The following is a 23,575-nucleotide window of genomic DNA, read 5'->3' as shown; positions in this document are numbered from 1 at the left end:
ATTTTTAAACTCTTGCTGCTTCATTCCAAAGACTAAACCGTTTCTAACTCACGGTTAATACATTTGCTTCTGCCTTCCATTTCCTAAATATGGTTTCCTTTCTATTTCATTAGCTTTACTTATACATGACTGATTTTTAACCCTCTCTAACATTTGCAGAATATGGTGTACTATGGTTAATAAGGACAATACCAAGTAATATCATGTTGAGAAAGCGTGCAGAAGTAGCATCAAAAAACAGACTTTTTCCAAAATGTTTACTAAAAACTTTCAATAAAAACAAGATTTTCTACTTAGAATTTCTACCTTGCATAACTCAAATGGAGCATGATTATTAAAATGACAAAAAGATTCCGTAATTGCCTAAGAGCTAAGAATAAGAATTGCTATATAAAAAAGCATAAATATGCCATATGAATGACATGTATAAGAATCATGGGAGTGCTATTTGGTATTTAGTATTTAGTTCCATTCTGCAGCATGATCAAAAAGAAGCATCTGTATAGTTCACTGTGCATTATAGCACAATAAATCACCTCATTAGGCTCAGATATATGTAAAGATTTACAGTCTGGGAAAGTCCACTAGATATTCTTAATCACTTCTTAGACTGTACTGTCCCCCATATTTCTCTTTTTCTATAGAAAGGTTGCACATGGAAAGGCTTTATTTGAAATCCAGCAATGAATGGAATGTCTGTGAAGCAAGAAATAGATGGAAATTGACATTTTAAAAGAAAGTTTGGCTTCTGAAGAGATACAGCTGTGACCTTGGTCTTTTTGTTGGAGAGAAGTATTCCCTAGCCTTACTGTACTATTTTTCCCAAAGCACCCTCTCTATTGTTCTCCCTTCATCTCTGGCTCGTATCATATGGCCCCTCCCTCATTCTATCTGGTGAGTTCTGAGAAAAATGCTTAAATTCTGCAGAGAAGATTGAGAACAATGCTAAATATTCCTCAGAGAAGCAAAATATTATGTTAACAGTTTATATTTTCACATGAAATTGTCTATCTCTTCTCTCTGTCTCATGTGTGTATGTGTGTATGTGTGTATGTGTATATATATATCTACATATAATATACAGTAGATATGTATATATAGAGTATAATATTCAGTATATATGTATATATAGTATAATATACCGTATATATGTATATATATACAGTGTGTGTGTGTATATATATATACATATATATATATATATGTATATATATACTACCATTTACCTCCCAGGCTATACGTCCTGACATCTTAAAAGTAGAAAGCCCTCACAGGCCGCGGTTGCTCATGCCTGTAATCCCAGCACTTTGAGAGGCCGAGGCGTGCAGATCACCTGAGGTCGGGAGTTCAAGACCAGCCTGACCAACATGGTGAAACCCCATCTCTACTAAAAATACAAAAAATTAGCTGGGCGTTGTGTTGCGCACCTGTAATCCCAGCTACTCAGGAGGTGGAGGCAGGAGAATCACATGAACCCGGGAGTCAGAGGTTGTGTGAGCCGAGACCATGACATTGCACTGCAGCCTGGGCAATGAGAGCAAAACTCCATCTGAAAAATAAAGGTGGATAGGCCTTAAAAGACTTTTGAAAATGAGATTTGTCAAATATTTATTAGAGATGAAGAAAATAAGTGCGGACCCACACGTAACTTGTCTGAGGTCACAGAAGTAGGGACCCACACGTAACTTGTATGAGGTCACAGAGGTAGTCATGCTGCAGCAGCCTTATTGGTTTTCCTCTATGACATGCATTATTATTGTTTTTGATCATTTCAAGAGGTTTCTAGTCGATAGTGGGACAAAATTTCTAATTTGGGAACCTAATTTTCTCTGCAAATCTTCTTTACATCTCTAGCTTATTAATACACCTCAGAAGTGTTACAGGAATTAATTCGCAGGATTTTGAAGAATATTTTGAGGTATGCTGGGAAAAATCATGTCAAGTATCAATGATTAGAAACTAAACAATCAATATTAGATATTGTAAAATTATATTTAATCTTCCATATGGCATAAATAAGTTATTTTAATGTACAGTCGTTGTACTTTGTAAATTTGCATATAAAATATTTGAAAAAATAACTTTCAATATGTAAAATGTAAATATACAAAGGAAAGGATCGGAAAAAATAGATAAAAATAATGAGGCTAAGAAAACACTACAGTGTCACCCTCAGAAGACTATAGAAGGATTCTCACCCTCGAGAAACAGAGGAACTTGAACATGGAAATGACCCTCTGCTGGCCATACTGATTATGGTACATAATTTTAAAAGGCTTTTAGAGAGAAGGGAAATGTTTTATTATGCATTCAGCACAGTGTTATGGTGATGTTTCTTAACTATCAGCTATTTTTAAAATTCTTATAATCTTTCTATAGATGACAAAGTTACATAAATATGAAGGATAAGAAGGGCCCCTGCAAACCTGATAATACAATTCTCTTTTCAATGATAACGTATTTCTAAGCGCGCATCTCCTAATCATATTGATGTGCATTAAGTGTTCTTTTACCTACACCTGTCAAAGTGGCTAAAGTAATATTTCATGAGGAGAAAATTTTTTCCTTTAGGTGATTTTTTCCGCATAATACTCTAACATTTCCAATTCCATCTTTCTCGAAAAAGTTTACATGATATACATATACAATTACTAAAATTTTGGCGGCATAAATAATTTAAATGGACTTTACTTCAAAGATAATATTTACTTTTAAAGTTGTAAACCTTTGAATCATCAATTAATTAGAATTATCTTTTTCTTTATAAATAAAGTTTTTTGTCCCTACATATTTATGATTTGGAAATTTTCACCTGGAAAATTTCATTTTCAGTTGTATGCCTTGTCTTTAGTATAAAATTCAGTATTTCAATTTCAATATAATTTTTTGATTGATTTTAATGCAGAGAACAGAAAGGAATATCTTCAAATATAAACTACACAGAATCATTCTGTGAAACATCTTTCTGATCTGTGCATTCAGCTAACAGAGTTAAACCGTACTTTTGATTGAGCAGTTCTGAACACTCTTTCTGTAGAAAATGCAACTGGACATTTGCAGCGCTAAGAGGGTAGTAGTGGAAAAAGGAATATATTCAAATATAAAGAAAACAGAAGCATTCTGTGAAATTTCTTTCTGTTCTCTGCAACTTCTTTCTGTTCTCTGCCTTCAACTAACAGAGTTGAGCCTTACTTTTGAAGGAGCAGTTCCGAAACGCTCTTTGTGTAGAAACTGAAATTGGACATTCGGAGAGATAAGAGGATAAAAGTCGAAAAAGGAATATCTTCAGCTAAATACTACACAGAAGCATTCTGTGAAACTTATTTCTGATATGTGCATTCAACTAACAGAGTAAAACCATACTTTTGATTGAGCCATTATGAACACTCTTTCTGAAGAAAATGCAAGTGGACATTCGGAGCACTAAGAAGGTAATACAGGAAAAAGGAATATATTCAAATATAAACTACACAGAAGAATTCTGTGAAACTTCTTTCTGTTCTGTGCATTCAACTAACAGAGTTGAACCTTACTTTTGATTGAGCCGTCCTGAAACACTCATTCTGTAGAAACTGCAATTGGACATTCTGAGCGCTAAGTGGCCTATATTGGGAAAAAGAATATCTCCAAATAAAAACTACTCAGAAGAATTCTGTGAAACTTATTTCTGATCTGTGCATTCAGCTAACAGAGTTAAACCATACTTTTGATTGAGCAGTTATTAAACACTGTTTCTGTAGGAAATGCAAGTGGACATTAGGAGCGCTAAGATTGTAATAGTGGAAAAAGGAATATCCCCAAATAAAAACTACACAGAAGCATTCTCTGAAACTCCTTTCTGTTCTCTGCATTAAATTAACAGAGTTGAGCCTTACTTTTGAAGGAGCTGTTCTGAAACACTCTTTGTGTAGAAACTGCCAGTGGACATTCGGAACGCTAAGAGGGTAATAGTCGAAAAAGGAATATCTTCAACTAAATACTAAACAGAAGCATTCTGTGAAACTTCTTTCTTTTCTGTGCATTCAACTAAAAGAGTTGAACCTTACTTTTTATTGAGCCGTTCTGAAACACTCTTTCTGTAGAAAATGCAAGTGGTGATTCGGAGCGCTAAGAGGGTAATAGAGGAAAAAGGAATATCTTCAAATATAAACTACACAGAAGCATTCTGTAGAACTTCTTTCTGTTCCTTGCATTCAACTAACAATATTGAACCTTACTTTTGATTGACCAGTTCTGAAACTCTCTTTCTGTAGATAATGCAATTGGAAATTCTGAACGCTAAGAGTCCTATATTGGAAAAAGGAATATCTTCAAATAAAAACTAGACAAAAGAATTCTGTGAAACTTCTTTCTGATCTGTGCATTCAACTAACAGAGTTAAACCATACTTTTGATTGAGCAGTTCTGAACACTCTTTCTGTAGAAAATGCAAGTGGACATTCGGAGCTCTAAGAGGGTAATAGTGGAAAAAGTAATATCGTCAAATAAGAACTACAGACAAGCATTCTGTGAAACTACTTTCTGTTCTGTGCATTCAAATAACAGAGTTGAACCTTACTTTTGATAGAGCCATTCTGAAACACTCTTTCTGTAGAAAATTCAATTGGACAATCTGAGCGATAAGAGGCCTATATTGGGAAAAAGAATATCTTCAAATAAAAACTACACAGAAGCATTCTGTGACACTTTTTCTGATCTGTGCATTCAGCTAACAGAGTTAAATCATACATTTGATTGATCAGTTCTGAACACTCTTTCTGTAGAAAATACAACTGGACATTTGGAGCGCTAAGTGGGTAGTAGTGCAAAAAGGAATATATTCAAATATAAACTACACAGAAGCATTCTGTGAAACTTGTTTCTGTTCTGTGCATTCAACTAACATAGTTGAACCTTACTTTTGATTGAGCCTTTCTGAAACACTCTTTCTGTAGAAAATGCAATTGGACATTCTGAGCGCTAAGAGGCCTATATTGGTAAAAAGAATATCTTCATATAAACACTACACAGCAGCATTCTGTGAAACTTCTTTCTGATCTGTGCATTCAGCTAACAGAGTTAAACCATACTTTTGATTGAGCAGTTCTGAAACACTCTTTCTGTAGAAAATGCAACTGGACATTCAGAGCGCTAAGTGGGTAATAGTGGAAAATGGAATATCTTCAAATATAAACTACACAGAAGAATACTGTGAAACTTATTTCTGATCTGTGCATTCTCCTAACACAGTTAAACCATACTTTTGATAGAGCAGTTCTGAACACACTTTCTGTAGAAAATGCAAGTGGACATTCGGAGATCTAAGAGGCCTATATTGGTAAAAAGAATATCTTCATATAAACACTACACAGCAGCATTCTGTGAAGCTTCTTTCTGATCTGTGCATTCAGCTAACAGAGTTAAACCATACTTTTGATTGAGCAGTTCTGAAACACTCTTTCTGTAGAAAATGCAACTGGACATTCAGAGCGCTAAGTGGGTAATAGTGGAAAATGGAATATATTCAAATATAAACTACACAGAAGCATTCTGTGAAACTACATTCTGTTCTGTGCATTCAACTAACAGAGTTGAAACTTAATTTTGATTGAGCAGTTCTGAAACACTCTTTCTGTAGAAAGTGTAATTGGATTTCTGAACGCTAAGAGTCCTATATTGAGAAAAATAATATCTTCAAATAAAAACTACAGAGATGCATTCTCTGAAACTACTTTCTGATCTGTGCATTCAGCTAACAGAATTAAATGATACATTTGATTTAGCAGTTCTGAAACACTCTTTCTGTAGAAAATGCAAGTGGACATTCGGTGCGCTAAGTTGGTAATTGTGGAAAAAGTAATATCTTCAAATAAAAACTACACAGAGGCATTCTCTGAAACTTCTTTCTGTTCTCTGCATTCAACTAACAGAGTTGAGCCTTATTTTTGAAGGAGCAGCCCTGAAACACACTTTCTGTAGAAACTGCAAGTGGACATTCCGAGCGCTACTAGGGTAATATTGGAAAAAGGAATACCTTCAAATAAATACTACACAGAAGCAATCTGTGAAACTACTTTCTGTTCTGTGAATTCAACTAAAAGTGTTGAACCCTACTTTTCATTTTGCCGTTCTGAAACACTCTTTCTGTAGAAACTGCAATTGGATATTCGGAGCGCTAAGAGGCCTATATTTGAAAAAGGACTATCTTCAAATAAAAACTACACAGAAGCATTCTGTGAAACTTCGTACTGATATGTGCATTCAGCTAACAGAGATAAACCATACTTTTGATTGAGCAGTTCTGAACACTCTTTTTGTAGAAAATGCAGGTGGACATTCGGAGCGCTAAGAGGGTAATACTGAAAAAAGGAATATATTCAAATATAAACTACACAGAAGCATTCTGTGAAACTTCTTTCTGTTCTCTGCATTCAACTTACAGTGTTGAGCATGACTTTTGACGGAGCAGTTCTGAAAAACTCTTTGTGTAGAAACTGCCAGTTGACATTCGGAGCGCTAAGAGGTTAATATTCAAAAAAGGAATATCTTCAACTAAATACTACACAGAAGCCTTCTCTGAAACTTATTTCTGATATGTGCATTTAACTAACAGAGTAAAACCATATTTTAGATTGAGCCGTTCTGAACACTCTTTATGTAGAAAATGCAAGTGGACATTCGGAGCGCTAAGAGGGTAATAGTGGAAAAAGGAATATATTCAAATATAAACTACTGAGAAGCATTCTGTGAAACTTCTTTTTGTTCTGTGCATTCAACTAACAGAGTTGAACCTTACTTTTGATTGAGCCGTTCTGAAACACTCTTTCTGTAGAAACTGCAATATAACATACTGAGCGCTATGATGCCTATATTGGGATAAAGAATATCTTAAAATAAAAACTAAACAGATGCATTCTGTGAAACTTCTTCCTTATCTGTGCATTCAGCTAACAGAGTTAAACGATACTTTTGATTTAGCAGTTCTGAAACACTCTTTCTGTAGAAAATGCAAGTGGTCATTCGGTGCGCTAAGATGGTAATTGTGGAAAAAGGAATATCTTCAAATAAAAAATACACAGAGGCATTCTCTGAAACTTGTTTCTGTTCTCTGCTTTCAACTAACAGGGTTGAGCCTTATTTTTGAAGGAGCAGTCCTGAAACACTCTTTCTGTAGAAACTGCAAGTGGACATTCGGAGCGCTAAGAGGGTAATAGTGGAAAAAGGAATATATTCAAATAAATACTACACAGAAGCATTCTGTGAAACAACTTTCTGTTCTGTGCATTCAACTAAAAGAGTTGAACCCTACTTTTGATTGAGCCATTCTGAAACACTCTTTCTGTAGAAACTGCAATTGGATATTCGGAGCGCTAAGAGGCCTATATTGGAAAAAGGACTATCTTCAAATAAAAACTACACAGAAGCATTCCGTGAAACTTCGTACTGATCTGTGCATTCAGCTAACAGAATTAAACCATACTTTTGATTGAGCAGTTCGGAAACACTCTTTCTGTAGAAAATGCAAGTGGACATTCGGAGCGCTTAGAAGGTAATAGTGGAAAAAGGAACATCTTCAAATATAAACTACACAGAAGCATTCTATGAAACTTCTTTCTGTTCCGTTCATTCAACTAACAGAGTTGAACCTTACATTTGATTGAGCAGTTCAGAAACACTCTTTCTGTAGATACTGCAATTGGACATACTGAGCGCTAAGACTCCTATATTGGAGAAAGGAATATCTTCAAATAAAAAGTACACAGAAGCATTCTGTGAAAATTCTTTCTGATCTGTGCATTCAGCTAACAGAGTTAAACCATACTTTTGATTGAGCAGTTCTGAACACTCTTTCTGTAGAAAATGCAAGTGGACATTCGGAGCGCTTAGAGGGTAATACTGAAAAAGGGAATATATTCAAATATAAACTACACAGAGGCATTCTGTGTAACTCCTTTCTGTTCTCTGCATTCAACTAACAGAGTTGAGCCCTACTTTTGAAGGAGCAGTTCTGAAACACTCTTTGTGTAGAAACTGAAATTGGACATTCGGAGAGCTAAGAGGATAATAGTCGAAAAAGGAATATCTTCAACAAAATACTACACGGAAGGATTCTGTGAAACTTATTTCTGATATGTGCATTCAAATAACAGAGTAAAACCATACTTTTGATTGAGCCGTTCTGAACACTCTTTCTGTAGAAAATGCAAGTGGACATTCGGAGCACTAAGAGGGTAATACTGGAAAAAGGAATATATTCAAATATAAACTACACAGAAGCATTCTGTGAAACTTCTTGCTGTTCTGTGCATTCAAGTAACAGAGTTGAACCTTACTTTTGATGGAACCGTTCTGAAACCCTCTTTCTGTAGAAAATGAAAGTGGACATTCAGAGCGCTAAGATGGTAATAGTGGAAAAAGGAATACATTCAAATATAAACTACACAGAAGCATTCTGTGAAACTTCTTTCTGTTCTGTGCATTCAACTAACAGAGTTGAACCTTACTTTTGATTGAGCCTTCTGAAACACTCATTCTGTAGAATCTGCAATTGGACATTCTGAGCTCTAAGTGGCCTATATTGGGAAAAAGAATATCTCCAAATAAAATCTACTGAGAAGCATTCTGTGAAACTTATTTCGGATCTGTGCATTCAGCTAACAGAGTTAAACGATACTTTTGATTGAGAATTTATGAGACACGCTTTCTGTAGAAAATGCAAGTGGACATTCGGAGCGCTAAGATTGTATTAGTGGAAAAAGGAATATCCCCAAATTAAAACTACACAGAAGCATTCTCTGAAACTCTTTTCTGTTCTCTGCATTCAACTAACAGATTTGAGCCTTACTTTGAAGGAGCTGTTCTGAAACACTCATTGTGTAGAAACTGCCAGTGGAAATTCGGAACGCTAAGAGGGTAATAGTTGAAAAAGGAATATCTATAACTAAATACTACACAGAAGAATTATGTGAAACTTCTTTCTGTTCTGTTCATTCAACTAAAAGAGTTGAACCTTACTTATGATTGAGCCGTTCTGAAACACTCTTTCTGTAGAAAATGCAAGTGGTGATTCGGAGCGCTAAGAGGGTAATAGTGAAAAAAGCAATATCTTCAAATACAAACTACACAGAAGCATTCTCTGAAACTTCTTTCTGTTCCGTGCATTCAACTAACAGTATTGAACCTTACTTTTGATTGAGCAGTTCTGAAACTCTCTTTCTGCAGATACTGCAATTGGACATTCTGAGCGCTAAGAGACCTATATTGGAAAAAGGAATATCTTCAAATAAAAACTACACAGAAGAATTCTGTGAAAGTTCTTTCTGATCTGTGCATTCAACTAACAGAGTTAAACCATACTTTTGATTGAGCAGTTCTGAACACTCTTTCTGTAGAAAATGCAAGTGGACATTCGGAGCTCTAAGTGGGTAATAGTGGAAAAAGTAATATCGTCAAATATGAATTACAGAGAAGCATTCTGTGAAACTACTTTCTGTTCTGTGCATTCAAATAACAGAGTTGAGCCCTACTTTTGAAGGAGCAGTTCTGAAACACTCTTTGTGTAGAAACTGCAATTGGACAATCTGAGCGCTAGAGGCCTATATTGGGAAAAAGAATATCTTCAAATAAAAACTACACAGAAGCATTCTGTGCAACTTCTTTCTAATCTGTGCATTCAGCTAAGAGAGTTAAATCATACATTTGATTGAGCAGTTCTGAACACTCTTTCTGTAGAAAATGCAACTGGACATTTGGAGCGCTAAGAGGGTAGTATTGGAAAAAGCAATATATTCAAATATAAACTACACAGAAGCATTCTGTGAAACTTCTTTTTGTTCTGTGCATTCAACTAACATAGTTGAACTTTACTTTTGATTGAGCTTTTCTGAAACACCCTTTCTGTAGAAACTGCAATTGGATATTCTGAGCGCTAAGAGGCCTATATTGGTAAAAACAATATCTTCATATAAACATTACACCGCAGCATTCTGTGAAACTTCTTTCTGTTCTGTGCATTCAGCTAACAGAGTTAAACCATTCTTTTGATTGAGCAGTTCTGAAACAATCTTTCTGTAGATAATGCAACTGGAGATTCAGAGCGCTAAGTGGGTAATAGTGAAAAATGGAATATCTTCAAATATAAACTATGCAGAAGAATTCTGTGAAACTTCTTTCTGATCTGTGCATTCACCTAACAGGGTTAAACCACACTTATGTTTGAGCAGTTCTGAACACTCCTTCTGTAGAAAATGCAACTGGACATTTGGAGCGCTAAGAGGTTAATAGTGGAAAAAGGAATACCTTCAAATAAATACTACACAGAAGCATTCTGTGAAACTTCTTTCTGTTCTGTGAATTCAACTAAAAGAGTTGAACCCTACTTTTCATTGAGCCGTTCTGAAACACTCTTTCTGTAGAAACTGCAATTGGATATTCGGAGCGCTAAGAGGCCTATATATGAGAAAGGACTATCTTCAAATGAAAACTACACAGAAACATTCTGTGAAACTTCGTACTGATCTGTGCATTCAGCTATCAGAGTTAAACCATACTTTTGATTGAGCAGTTCGGAAACACTCTTTCTGTAGAAAATGCAAGGGGACATTCGGAGCGCTTAGAAGGTAATAGTGGAAAAAGGAATATCTTCAAATATAAACTACACAGAATCATTCTCTGAAACTTCTTTCTGTTCTGTTCATTCAACTAACAGAGTTGAACCATACGTTTGATTGAGCCTTTCTGAAACACTCTTTCTGTAGAAACTGCAATTGGACATTCTGTGCGCTAAGAGGCCTATACTGGTAAAAAGAATATCTCCATATAAACACTACACAGCAGCATTCTGTGAAACATCTTTCTGATCTGTGCATTCAGCTAACAGAGCTAAACCATACTTTTGATTGAGCAGTTCTGAAACACTCTTTTTGTAGAAAATGCAACTGGACATTCAGAGAGCTAAGTGGGTAATAGTGGAAAATGGAATATCTTCATATATAAACTACACAGAAGAATTCTGTGAAACTTATTTCTGATCTGTGCATTCACCTAACAGAGTTAAATCATACTTTTGATAGAGCAGTTCTGAACACACTTTCTGTAGAAAATGCAAGTGGACATTCTGAGCTCTAAGAGGGTAACAGTGGAAAAAGGAATATCTTCAAATACAAAATACACAGAAGCAATCTGTGAAACTACATTCTGTTCTGTGCATTCAACTAACAGATTTGAACCTTAGATTTGATTGTGCCGTTCTGAAACACTCTTTCTGTAGAAAATGCAAGTGGAGATTCGGAGCGCTAAGAGGGTAATAGTGGAAAATGGAATGTCTTCAAATATAAACTGCACAGAATGATTCTGTGAAACTTCTTTCTGATCTGTGCATTAAGCTAACTGAGTTAAACCATACTTTTGATTCAGCAGATCTGAACACTCTTTCTGTAGAAAATGCAACTGGACATTTGGAGCGCTAAGAGGGTAGTAGTGGAAAAAGGAATATATTCAAATATAAACTACACAGAAGCATTCTGTGAAACTTCTTTCTGATCTGAGCATTCAGCTAACAGAGTTAAACCATACTTTTGATTGAGCAGTATTGAAACACTCTGTCTGTAGAAAATGCAACTGGTCATTCGTAGTGCTAAGTGGGTAATATTGGAAAAAAGAATATGTTCAAATATAAACTACACAGAAGCATTGTATGAAACTTCTTTCTGTTCTGTGCATTCAACTAAAAGAGTTGAACCTTACTTTTGATTGAGCCGTTCTGAAACACTCTTTCTGTAGAAACTGCAATTGGACATTCTAAGCGCTAATAGGCATACATTGGGAAAAATAATATCTTCAAATAAAAACTACACAGATGCATTCTGTGAAACTTATTTCTGATCTGTAAATTCAGATAACAGAGCTAAACCATATTTTTGATTGAGCAGTTATGAAACACTCTTTTTGTAGAAAATGCAAGTGGACATTCGGAGCGCTAAGATTGTAATAGAGGAAAAAGGAATATCTCCAATTAAAAACTACACAGAAGCATTCTCTGAAACCCCTTTTTGTTCTCCGCATTCAACTAAGAGAGTTGAGCCTTACTTTCGAAGGAGCAGTTCAGAAACACTCTTTGTGTAGAAACTGCCAGTGGATATTCGGAGCGCTAAGTGGGTAATAGTCCAAAAAGGAGTATCTTCAACTAAATACAACAGAGAAGCATTCTGTGAAACTTCTTTCTGTTCTGTGCATTCAACTAAGAGAGTTGAACCTTACATTTGATTGAGCCGTTCTGAAACACTCTTTCTGTAGAAACTGGAATTGGACAATCTGAGTGCTAAGAGGCCTATATTGGGAAAAATAATATCTTCAAATAAAAACTACACAGAAGCATTGTTTGAAACTTATTTCTGATATGTGCATTCAGCTAACAGAGTGAAACCATACTTTTGATTGCGCAGTTCAGAACACTCTTTCTGTGGAAAATGCAAGTGGACATTCGGAGCGCTATGAGGGTAAGAGTGGAAAAAGGAATATATTCAAATATAAACTACACAGTAGCATTCTGTGAAACTTCTTTCTGTTCTGTTCATTCAACTAAAAGAGTTGAACCTTAGTTTTGATTGAGCCGTTCTGAAACACTCTTTCTGTAGAAACTGCAATTGGACATTCTGAGCGCTAAGAGGCCTATATTGGGAAAGAGAATATCTACAAATAAAAACTACACAGAAGCATTCTGTGAAACTTCTTTCTGTTCTGTTCATTCAACTAAAAGAGTTGAACCTTAGTTTTGATTGAGCCGTTCTTAAACACTCTTTCTGTAGAAAATGCAAGTGGAGATCCGGAGCGCTAAGAGGGTAATAGTGGAAAAAGGAATGTCTTCAAATATAAACTACACAGAATCATTCGGTGAAACTTCTTTCTGATCTGTGTATTCAGCTAACAGAGTTAAACCATACTTTTGATTGAGCAGATCTGAACACTCTTTCTGTAGAAAATGCAACTGGATAATTGGAGCGCTAAGAGGGTAGTAGTGGAAAAGGAATATATTCAAATATAAACTACACAGAAGCATTCTGTGAAACTTCTTTCTGATCTGAGCATTCAGCTAACAGAGTTAAACCATACTTTTGATTGAGCAGTTTTGAAACACTCTGTCTGTAGAAAATGCAACTGGACATTCGTAGCGCTAAGTGGGTAATAGTGGAAAAAAGAATATGTTCAAATATAAACTACACAGAAGCATTGTATGAAACTTCTTTCTGTTCTGTGCATTCAACTAACTGAGTTGAACCTTACTTTTGATTGAGCCGTTCTGAAACTCTCTTTCTGTAGAAAATGCAATTGGACATTCTGAGCGCTAAGAGGCCTATATTGGGAAAAATAATATCTTTAAATAAAAACTACACAGAAGCATTGTGTGAGACTTATTTCTGATATGTGCATTCACCTAAAAGAGTTAAACCATACTTTTGATTGCGCAGTTCCGAACACTCTTTCTGTAGAAAATGCAAGTGGACATTCGGAGCGCTAAGAGGTTAATAGTGGAAAAAGGAATATATTCAAATATAAACTACACAGTAGCATTCTGTGAAACTTCTTTCTGTTCTGTGCATTCAACTAACAGAGTTGAACCTTACTTTTGATTGAGCCGTTCTGAAACACTCTTTCTGTAGAAACTGCAATTTTACATTCTAAGGGCTAGGAGGCCTACATTGGGAAAAAGAATATCTTCAAATAAAAACTACACAGATGCATTCTGTGAAACTTATTTCTGATCTGTAAATTCAGTTAAAAGAGCTAAACCATATTTTTCATTGAGCAGTTATGAAGCACTCTTTTTGTAGAAAATGCAAGTGGACATTCGGAGCGCTAAGATTTTAAAGAGGAAAAAGGAATATCTCCAATTAAAAACTACACAGAAGCATTCTCTGAAACCCCATTCTGTTCTCCGCATTCAACTAACAGAGTTGAGCCTTACTTTTGAAGGAGCAGTTCTGAAACACTCTTTGTGTAGAAACTGCCACTGGATATTCGGAACGCTAAGTGGGTAATAGTCCAAAAAGGAGTATTTTCAACTAAATACTACACAGAAGCATTCTGTGAAACTTCTTTCTGTTCTGTGCATTCAACGAAGAGAGTTGAACGTTACATTTGATTGAGCCGTTCTGAAACACTCTTTCTGTAGAAACTGCAATTGGACATTCTGAGCGCTAAGAGGCCTATATTGGGAAAAATAATATCTTCAAATAAAAACTACACAGAAGCATTGTTTGAAACTTATTTCTGATATGTGCATTCAGCTAACAGAGTTAAACCATACTTTTGATTGCGCAGTTCAGAACACTCTTTCTGTAGAAAATGCAAGTGGACATTCAGAGCGCTAAGAGGGTAATAGTGGAAAAAGGAATATATTCAAATATAAACTACACAGAAGCATTCTGTGAAACTTCTTTCTGTTCTATGCATTCAATTTCCAGGGTTGAACCTTACTTATGATTGAGCCGTTCTGAAACACTCTTTCTGTAGAAACTGCAATTGGACATTCTGAGCGCTAAGAGGCCTATATTGGGAAAATGAATATCTACAAATAAAAAGTACACAGAAGAATTCTGTGAAACTTCTTTCTGTTCTGTTCATTCAACTAAAAGAGTTGTACCTTAGTTTTGATTGAGCTGTTCTGAAACACTTTTTCTGTAGAAACTGCAATTGGACATTCTGAGCGCTAAGAGGCCTATATTGGGAAAAAGAATATCTACAAATAAAAACTACACAGAAGCATTCTGTGATACTTATTACTAATCTGTGCATTCAGCTAACAGAGTTAAACCATACTTTTGTTTGTGCAGATCTGAACACTCTTTCTATAGAAAATGCAACTGGACATTTGGGGAGCTAAGAGGGTAGTAGTGGAAAAAGTAATATATTCAAAAATAAACTACACAGAAGCATTCTATGAAAATTCTTTCTGATCTGAGCATTAAGCTAACAGAGTTAAACCATAGTTTTGATTGAGCAGTTTTGAAACACTCTGTCTGTAGAAAATGCAACTGGACATTCGTAGCGCTAAGTGGGTAATAGTGGAAAAAAGAATATGTTCAAATATAAACTACACAGAAGCATTGTATGAAACTTCTTTCTTATCTGTGCATTCAACTAACAGAGTTGAACCTTACTTTTGATTGAGCCGTTCTGAAACACTCTTTCTGTAGGAACTGCAATTGGACATTCTGAGCGCTAAGAGGCCTATATTGGGAAAAAGAATATCTACAAATAAAAACTACACAGAAGCATTCTGTGAAACTTCATTCTGTTCTGTTCATTCAACTAAAAGAGTTGAACCTTACTTTTGATTGAGCCGTTCTGAAACACTCCTTCTGTAGAAACTGCAATTGGACATTCTGAGCGCTAAGAGGCCTATATTGGGAAAAATAATATCTTCAAATAAAAACTACACAGAAGCATTGTGTGAAACTTATTTCTGATATGTGCATTCAGCTAACAGAGTTAAACCATACTTTTGATTGCGCAGTTCCGAACACTATTTCTGTAGAAAATGCAAGTGGACATTCGGAGCGCTAAGGGGGTAATAGTGGTAAAAGGAATATATTCAAATATAAACTACACAGTAGCATTCTGTGAAACTTCTTTCTGTTCTGTGCATTCAACTAACAGAGTTGAACCTTACTTTTGATGGAGCCGTTCTGAAACACTCTTTTTGTAGAAACTGCAATTGGACATTCTAAGCGCTAAGAGGCCTACATTGGGAAAAAGAATATCTTCAAATAAAAACCACACAGATGCATTCTGTGAAACTTATTTATGATCTGTAAATTCAGTTAACAGAGCTTAACCATATTTTTGATTGGGCAGTTATGAAATACTCTTTTTGTTGAAAATGCAAGTGGACATTCGGAGCGCTAAGATTGTAATAGAGGAAAAAGGAATATCTCCAATTAAAAACTACACAGAAGCATTCTCTGAAACCCCCTCTGTTCTCCGCATTCAACTAACAGAGTTGAACCTTTCTTTTGAAGGAGCAGTTCTGAAACACTGTTTTTGTAGAAACTGCCAGTGGATATTCGGAGCGCTAAGTGGGTAATAGTCCAAAAAGGAGTATCTTCAACTAAATACTACACGGAAGCATTCTGTGAAACTTCTTTCTTTTCTGTGCATTCAACTAAGAGAGTTGAACCTTACATTTGATTGAGCCGTTCTGAAACACTCTTTCTGTAGAAACTGCATATGGACATTCTGAGCGCTAAGATGCCTATATTGGGAAAAATAATATCTTCAAATAAAAACTACACAGAAGCATTGTTTGAAACTTATTTCTGATATGTGCATTCAGCTAACAGAGTTAAAACATACTATTGATTGCGCAGTTCAGAACACTCTTTCTGTAGAAAATGCAAGTGGTCATTCGGAGCGCTAAGAGGGTAATTGCGGAAAAAGGGATATATTCAAATATAAACTACACAGAAGCATTCTGTGAAACTTCTTTCTGATCTGAGCATTCAGCTAACAGAGTTAAACCATACTTTTGATTGCGCAGTTCAGAACACACTTTCTGTAGAAAATGCAAGTGGACATTCGGAGCGCTAAGAGGGTAATTGCGGAAAAAGTGATATATTCAAATATAAACTACACAGTAGCATTCTGTGAAACTTCTTTCTGTTCTGTGCATTCAACTAACAGAGTTCAAACTTACTTTTGATTGAGCCGTTCTGAAACACTCTTTCTGTAGAAACTGCAATTGGACATTCTAAGCGCTAAGAGGCCTACATTGGGAAAAAGAATATCTTCAAATAAAAACTACACAGATGCATTCTGTGAAACTTATTTCTGATCTGTAAATTCAGCAAACAGAGCTAAACCATATTTTTGATTGAGCAGTTATGAAACAATCTTTTTGTAGAAAATGCAAGTGGACATTCGGAGCACTAAGATTGTAACAGAGGAAAAAGGGATATCTCCAATTAAAAACTACACAGAAGCATTCTCTGAAACCCCTTTCTGTTCTCCGCATTCAACTAACAGAGTTGAGAATTACTTTTGAAGGAGCAGTTCTGAAACACTCTTTGTGTAGAAACTGCCAGTGGATATTCGGAGCGCTAAGTGTGTAATAGTCCAAAAAGGAGTATCTTCAACTAAATACTACACAGAAGCATTCAGTGAAACTTCTTTCTGTTCTGTGCATTCAACTAAGAGAGTTGAACCTTACATTTGATTCAGCCGTACTGAAACACTCTTTCTGTAGAAACTGCAATTGGACATTCTGAGCGCTAAGAGGCCTATATTGGGAAAAATAATATCTTCAAATAAAAATTACCCAGAAGCATTGTTTGAAACTTATTTCTGATATGTGCATTCAGCTAACAGAGTTAAACCATACTTTTAATTGCGCAGTTCAGAACACTCTTTCTGTAGAAAATGCAAGTTGACATTCGGAGCGCTAAGAGGGTAATAGTGGAAAAAGGGATATATTCAAATATAAACTTCACAGTAGCATTCTGTGAAACTTCTTTCTGTTCTGTGCATTCAACTAACAGAGTTGAACCTTACTTTTGATTGAGCCGTTCTGAAACACTCTTTCTGTAGAAACTGCAATTTTACATTCTAAGGGCTAGGAGGCCTACATTGGGAAAAAGAATATCTTCAAATAAAAACTACACAGATGCATTCTGTGAAACTTATTTCTGATCTGTAAATTCAGTTAAAAGAGCTAAACCATATTTTTCATTGAGCAGTTATGAAGCACTCTTTTTGTAGAAAATGCAAGTGGACATTCGGAGCGCTAAGATTTTAAAGAGGAAAAAGGAATATCTCCAATTAAAAACTACACAGAAGCATTCTCTGAAACCCCATTCTGTTCTCCGCATTCAACTAACAGAGTTGAGCCTTACTTTTGAAGGAGCAGTTCTGAAACACTCTTTGTGTAGAAACTGCCACTGGATATTCGGAACGCTAAGTGGGTAATAGTCCAAAAAGGAGTATTTTCAACTAAATACTACACAGAAGCATTCTGTGAAACTTCTTTCTGTTCTGTGCATTCAACGAAGAGAGTTGAACGTTACATTTGATTGAGCCGTTCTGAAACACTCTTTCTGTAGAAACTGCAATTGGACATTCTGAGCGCTAAGAGGCCTATATTGGGAAAAATAATATCTTCAAATAAAAACTACACAGAAGCATTGTTTGAAACTTATTTCTGATATGTGCATTCAGCTAACAGAGTTAAACCATACTTTTGATTGCGCAGTTCAGAACACTCTTTCTGTAGAAAATGCAAGTGGACATTCAGAGCGCTAAGAGGGTAATAGTGGAAAAAGGAATATATTCAAATATAAACTACACAGAAGCATTCTGTGAAACTTCTTTCTGTTCTATGCATTCAATTTCCAGGGTTGAACCTTACTTATGATTGAGCCGTTCTGAAACACTCTTTCTGTAGAAACTGCAATTGGACATTCTGAGCGCTAAGAGGCCTATATTGGGAAAATGAATATCTACAAATAAAAAGTACACAGAAGAATTCTGTGAAACTTCTTTCTGTTCTGTTCATTCAACTAAAAGAGTTGTACCTTAGTTTTGATTGAGCTGTTCTGAAACACTTTTTCTGTAGAAACTGCAATTGGACATTCTGAGCGCTAAGAGGCCTATATTGGGAAAAAGAATATCTACAAATAAAAACTACACAGAAGCATTCTGTGATACTTATTACTAATCTGTGCATTCAGCTAACAGAGTTAAACCATACTTTTGTTTGTGCAGATCTGAACACTCTTTCTATAGAAAATGCAACTGGACATTTGGGGAGCTAAGAGGGTAGTAGTGGAAAAAGTAATATATTCAAAAATAAACTACACAGAAGCATTCTATGAAAATTCTTTCTGATCTGAGCATTAAGCTAACAGAGTTAAACCATAGTTTTGATTGAGCAGTTTTGAAACACTCTGTCTGTAGAAAATGCAACTGGACATTCGTAGCGCTAAGTGGGTAATAGTGGAAAAAAGAATATGTTCAAATATAAACTACACAGAAGCATTGTATGAAACTTCTTTCTTATCTGTGCATTCAACTAACAGAGTTGAACCTTACTTTTGATTGAGCCGTTCTGAAACACTCTTTCTGTAGGAACTGCAATTGGACATTCTGAGCGCTAAGAGGCCTATATTGGGAAAAAGAATATCTACAAATAAAAACTACACAGAAGCATTCTGTGAAACTTCATTCTGTTCTGTTCATTCAACTAAAAGAGTTGAACCTTACTTTTGATTGAGCCGTTCTGAAACACTCCTTCTGTAGAAACTGCAATTGGACATTCTGAGCGCTAAGAGGCCTATATTGGGAAAAATAATATCTTCAAATAAAAACTACACAGAAGCATTGTGTGAAACTTATTTCTGATATGTGCATTCAGCTAACAGAGTTAAACCATACTTTTGATTGCGCAGTTCCGAACACTATTTCTGTAGAAAATGCAAGTGGACATTCGGAGCGCTAAGGGGGTAATAGTGGTAAAAGGAATATATTCAAATATAAACTACACAGTAGCATTCTGTGAAACTTCTTTCTGTTCTGTGCATTCAACTAACAGAGTTGAACCTTACTTTTGATGGAGCCGTTCTGAAACACTCTTTTTGTAGAAACTGCAATTGGACATTCTAAGCGCTAAGAGGCCTACATTGGGAAAAAGAATATCTTCAAATAAAAACCACACAGATGCATTCTGTGAAACTTATTTATGATCTGTAAATTCAGTTAACAGAGCTTAACCATATTTTTGATTGGGCAGTTATGAAATACTCTTTTTGTTGAAAATGCAAGTGGACATTCGGAGCGCTAAGATTGTAATAGAGGAAAAAGGAATATCTCCAATTAAAAACTACACAGAAGCATTCTCTGAAACCCCCTCTGTTCTCCGCATTCAACTAACAGAGTTGAACCTTTCTTTTGAAGGAGCAGTTCTGAAACACTGTTTTTGTAGAAACTGCCAGTGGATATTCGGAGCGCTAAGTGGGTAATAGTCCAAAAAGGAGTATCTTCAACTAAATACTACACGGAAGCATTCTGTGAAACTTCTTTCTTTTCTGTGCATTCAACTAAGAGAGTTGAACCTTACATTTGATTGAGCCGTTCTGAAACACTCTTTCTGTAGAAACTGCATATGGACATTCTGAGCGCTAAGATGCCTATATTGGGAAAAATAATATCTTCAAATAAAAACTACACAGAAGCATTGTTTGAAACTTATTTCTGATATGTGCATTCAGCTAACAGAGTTAAAACATACTATTGATTGCGCAGTTCAGAACACTCTTTCTGTAGAAAATGCAAGTGGTCATTCGGAGCGCTAAGAGGGTAATTGCGGAAAAAGGGATATATTCAAATATAAACTACACAGAAGCATTCTGTGAAACTTCTTTCTGATCTGAGCATTCAGCTAACAGAGTTAAACCATACTTTTGATTGCGCAGTTCAGAACACACTTTCTGTAGAAAATGCAAGTGGACATTCGGAGCGCTAAGAGGGTAATTGCGGAAAAAGTGATATATTCAAATATAAACTACACAGTAGCATTCTGTGAAACTTCTTTCTGTTCTGTGCATTCAACTAACAGAGTTCAAACTTACTTTTGATTGAGCCGTTCTGAAACACTCTTTCTGTAGAAACTGCAATTGGACATTCTAAGCGCTAAGAGGCCTACATTGGGAAAAAGAATATCTTCAAATAAAAACTACACAGATGCATTCTGTGAAACTTATTTCTGATCTGTAAATTCAGCAAACAGAGCTAAACCATATTTTTGATTGAGCAGTTATGAAACAATCTTTTTGTAGAAAATGCAAGTGGACATTCGGAGCACTAAGATTGTAACAGAGGAAAAAGGGATATCTCCAATTAAAAACTACACAGAAGCATTCTCTGAAACCCCTTTCTGTTCTCCGCATTCAACTAACAGAGTTGAGAATTACTTTTGAAGGAGCAGTTCTGAAACACTCTTTGTGTAGAAACTGCCAGTGGATATTCGGAGCGCTAAGTGTGTAATAGTCCAAAAAGGAGTATCTTCAACTAAATACTACACAGAAGCATTCAGTGAAACTTCTTTCTGTTCTGTGCATTCAACTAAGAGAGTTGAACCTTACATTTGATTCAGCCGTACTGAAACACTCTTTCTGTAGAAACTGCAATTGGACATTCTGAGCGCTAAGAGGCCTATATTGGGAAAAATAATATCTTCAAATAAAAATTACCCAGAAGCATTGTTTGAAACTTATTTCTGATATGTGCATTCAGCTAACAGAGTTAAACCATACTTTTAATTGCGCAGTTCAGAACACTCTTTCTGTAGAAAATGCAAGTTGACATTCGGAGCGCTAAGAGGGTAATAGTGGAAAAAGGGATATATTCAAATATAAACTTCACAGTAGCATTCTGTGAAACTGCTTTCTCTTCTGTGCATTCAACTAACAGCGTTGAACCTTACTTTTGATTGAGCCGTTCTGAAACACTCTTTCTGTAGAAACTGCAATTGGACATTCTAAGCGCTAAGAGGCCTACATTGGGAAAAAGAATATCTTCAAATAAAAACTACACAGATGCATTCTATGAAACTTATTTCTGATCTGTAAATTCAGTTAACAGAGCTAAAACATATTTTTGATTGAGCAGTTATGAAACACTCTTTTTGTAGAAAATGCAAGTGGACATTCGGAGCGCTAAGATTGTAATAGAGGAAAAAGTAATATCTCCAATTAAAAACTACACAGAAGCATTCTCTGAAACCCCTTTCTGTTCTCCGCATTCAACTAACAGAGTTGAGCCTTACTTTTGAAGGAGCAGTTCTGAAACACTCTTTGTCTAGAAACTGCCAGTGGATATTCGGAGCGCTAAGTGGGTAATAGTCCAAAAAGTAGTATCTTCAACTAAATACTACACAGAAGCATTCTGTGAAACTTCTTTCTGTTCTGTGCATTCAACTAAGAAAGTTGAACCTTACATTTGATTGAGCCGTTCTGAAACACTCTTTCTGTAGAAACTGCAATTGGACATTCGGAGCGCTAAGAGGCCTATATTGGGAAAAATAATATCTTCAAATAAAAACTACACAGAAGCATTGTTTGAAACTTATTTCTGATATGTGCATTCAGCTAACAGAGTTAAACCATACTTTTGATTGTGCAGTTCAGAACACTCTTTCTGTAGAAAATGCAAGTGGACATTCGGAGCGCTAAGAGGGTAATAGTGGAAAAAGGAATATATTCAAATATAAACTACACAGAAGCATTCTGTGAAACTTCTTTCTGTTCTGTGCATTCAACTACCAGGGTTGAACCTTACTTTTGATAGAGCCGTTCTGAAACACTCTTTCTGTAGAAACTGCAATTGGACATTCTGAGCGCGAAGAGGCCTATATTGGGAAAAAGAATATCTACAAATAAAAACTACACACAAGCATTCTGTGAAACTTCTTTCTGTTATGTTCATTCAACTAAAAGAGTTGAACCTTAGTTTTGATTGAGCCTTTCTGAAACACTCTTTCTGTAGAAAATGCAAGTGGAGATTCGGAGCGCTAAGAGGGTAATAGTGGAAAAAGGAATGTCTTCAAATATAAACTAAACAGAATCATTCTGTGAAACTTCCTTCTGATCTGTGGATTCAGCTAACAGAGTTAAACCATACTTTTGATTGAGCAGATCTGAACACTCTTTCTGTAAAAAATGCATCTGGACATTTGGAGCGCAAAGAGGGTAGTAGTGGAAAAAGAATATATTCAAATATAAACTACACAGAAGCGTTCTGTGAAACTTCTTTGTGATCTGAGCATTCAGCTAACAGAGTTAAACCATACTTTTGATTGAGCAGTTTTGAAACACTCTGTCTGTAGTAAATGCAACTGGACATTCGTAGCACTAAGTGGGTAATAGTGGAAAAAAGAATATGTTCAAATATAAACTACACAGAAGCATTGTATGAAACTTCTTTCTGTTCTGTGCTTTCAACTAACAGAGTTGAACCTTACTTTTGATTTTTGCCGTTCTGAAACACTCTTTCTGTAGAAACTGCAATTGGACATTCTGAGCGCTAAGAGGCCTATATTGGGAAAAATAATATCTTCAAATAAAAACTACACAGAAGCATTTTGTGAAACTTATTTCTGATATGTGCATTCAGCTAACAGAGTTAAACCATACTTTTGATTGCGCAGTTCCGAACACTCTTTCTGTAGAAAATGCAAGTGGACATTCGGAGCGCTAAGAGGGTAATATTGGAAAAAGGAATATATTCAAATATAAACTACAGAGTAGCATTCTGTGAAACTTCTTTCTGTTCTGTGCATTCAACTAACATCGTTGAACCTTACTTTTGATTGAGCCGTTCTGAAACACTCTTTCTGTAGAAACTGCAATTGGACATTCTAAGCGCTAAGTGGCCTACATTGGGAAAAAGAATATCTTCAAATAAAAACTACACAGATGCATTCTGTGAAACTTATTTCTGATCTGTAAATTCAGTTAACAGAGCTAAACCATATTTTTGATTGAGCAGTTATGAAACACTCTTTTTGTAGAAAATGCAAGTGGACATTCGGAGCACTAAGATTGTAATA

Source organism: Symphalangus syndactylus, chromosome 12 (genome assembly GCF_028878055.3).
Source record: "Symphalangus syndactylus isolate Jambi chromosome 12, NHGRI_mSymSyn1-v2.1_pri, whole genome shotgun sequence".
Lineage (NCBI taxonomy): Eukaryota > Metazoa > Chordata > Mammalia > Primates > Hylobatidae > Symphalangus > Symphalangus syndactylus.
The sequence above is the reverse complement of the archived record's forward strand: the minus strand, read 5'-3'. Positions refer to the sequence as shown.